Source organism: Pteropus vampyrus, unplaced genomic scaffold (assembly GCF_000151845.1).
Source record: "Pteropus vampyrus isolate Shadow unplaced genomic scaffold, Pvam_2.0 Scaffold514, whole genome shotgun sequence".
Lineage (NCBI taxonomy): Eukaryota > Metazoa > Chordata > Mammalia > Chiroptera > Pteropodidae > Pteropus > Pteropus vampyrus.
In genome coordinates, this window is record NW_011889295.1 from 495,179 (window position 1) to 497,473 (window position 2,295).

General features: G+C 51.6%; 1 protein-coding gene across 1 annotated transcript in view; it reads left to right on the plus strand.

Moving 5' to 3' along the window:
* Positions 1 to 2,295, plus strand: part of LOC105307751 (trafficking protein particle complex subunit 9-like) — a 63,905-nt gene that overhangs the window by 36,095 nt on the left and 25,515 nt on the right. The window lies entirely within an intron of this gene.

Below are 2,295 nucleotides of genomic sequence, written 5' to 3' on the forward strand. Positions count from 1 at the left end.
TGGACCGATCTGTCTTTTCTTGTGTGTTTATGAGAGTAGTTGACGGTAATTACCTGGCATTAATAAATGGCAGTGCATGTTTCACTTTAATGGACTGTCCATAAATTTGTGTATCGGACGTCTAGACTTCCTTCACAGATGCGAGAGGACGACAGACGGGGGGTCCGGACACTAGGCACTGTGTCGGTGCCTGCTGGGCCTAGAACATTCTGTGGGCGACAGAACAGACGGAGTTCTGCGCTGCTTGAGCTTACAGTCTGGAGGAGGAAGCAGGGTCTCAGCGGGCACACGTGAAGGTGAACGATTATACCGCAGTCAGTTCTGTAGCGGGAAAGGACGTGCCTGCAGGGCGGGGGCTCGCCAGCCGGGGCTGCTCTCGCGGGAGCGAGCCCAGTGCGACAGGCTCTGTTGCCGTGTGAAGAGGACAGAAGGCCCAGCACCTCTGTTATCAGGTACGCTGGCACCCACGGACGACACCGACTGTGAACCAAGCAACTGTCGGTGTTTTCTGGAGCGTTCTGGCCGGCTAGCTCGGGGTCGGCACGCGTGCCGTCAGGGGTGGTGACGGGCGGTGGTGCTGCCCGTGTCGCGAGTGCTCATTGGGAGTTTTAGGCCCTTGCCGACTGTACGTGTTATTTCCCTTCGTCTCCCCAACAGTCGTAGTTCGATTCACTGCCCCCATTAAGAAAGGCGGTGCCAGCGCTAGCCATGTGCAGATTTGGGACTGGAACCTGGGCCTTCGTGACTCTCGTGTCCTCTCCCTATGCCATCCTTCCAGATAGCCGGAGACCTTCCTAGATCCTGAGTTTCCTGCTAATATTACGGCTTGCTTTTTAGTAGAATGAAACAGGTCTAAACCTACTTTGAACTTGGAGGTGGAATGGCAAATGAACACGTGAATTCCCCAGAGAGTCCCCTGTGAGTGAAGCCACTTGTCCTGAATAGCCTTCAAGCCACTTCCACTGGACCTTCGGTCCCATCCAGGCTCAGCCTTCATGACCTTGCAGCTTATTGAACAATTAGAAGAAGGCGCGTGCTGATTGATTAATAGCCCCTCAGGGAACAGCAAGCAGGTCGGAAATGAGTTTGGGGATTCGATTTCATTTCAGAATGTCATGAGGATCCCAACCTAAAATATTGCCTGGGCCGTTTCGCGTTCTCCAGGGTCCTGTGCCGTGGGTGGCCCCGCACACCTGACAGGGCTCCGCCCTGAGGCCCACAGGGCCCACGGCCAACGAGGGCTTTTTAGTCAGTTGTGTGCTGGGGCTCTGAAGCTTCTCGTGCCCAGGCTTTTTCCATGAAGAATCTTTTTTACAGCTGGCAGTGATCACAGTTCCACTTACCACATAGTGTTTATCATTTGACGTCTCAATACAGTCATGTGATCACAACCTTTCATCTTTAATTGGTCATGTGACGGCTCAATACAGTCATGTGATCACAACCTTTCATCTTTAATTGGTCCATGAAAGAGTCAGTGGGAACTCAGATGGACTAGAGGTCAAGGCTTGTGCTCTCGCCCTGGCTGTCACCTTTATTTTGGATGGTGGCCTCACCGAGGGCTCTGGCTATGACCACTATTTGTTTTATCTCCTCCGTGTCTTTTGTCATACTTGGCTCTTCAGTGCAGTCAAAGGCCCGGCAGTTTTGGGGTTTGCGATGAAGGCATGAAGCACTCCTGCCGCTGCCGTGCGGACCGCCTCCGTCCTCCGCGCGTGGCTGGCAGCTCACTGCACTGGACTCTCTCTGAAACGGTCCTATGTGCTCCTGGAAAGCGGAGGCTGTGTCCTCTTCAAATTTGCATGTCCACGGTCATAGACCCAAATATAAAGCTTCTAGAAGAAAACAATATCTATGGGACCTCAGGGCAGGTAAAGGTTTTTAGACAAGAACGCAGAAAGCATTAACCATAAAAGAAAAAAACGATACACTGAACTCCTTGACAATTACTGTCGAGCAGAAGACTCCCTTAGGAAAATAAATGAGCAACAGACTGGGAGAAAGTATTTGCAAAGCGTGTGTGACTACGGACTTACGTTCAGAATATGTAAAGAACTCCTACACCTCAATAATAAGACGAGTGGTCTGACTTGAAAAATGAACAGAAGATTGAACCAACTCTCCACTAAGCTCCACATCATCCGTTACTCAGGAAATGCAAATGAAAGACACCAGAATGGCTGAAATGAACGAGACTGACAACGTCGAGCGCGGGGACCAACGGTCGGTCTTGTCTGTGGCTGGTTTGAGTGCACGATGACGTTGCCGCTCTTGGGTCGGGGGGGATTCAGCACA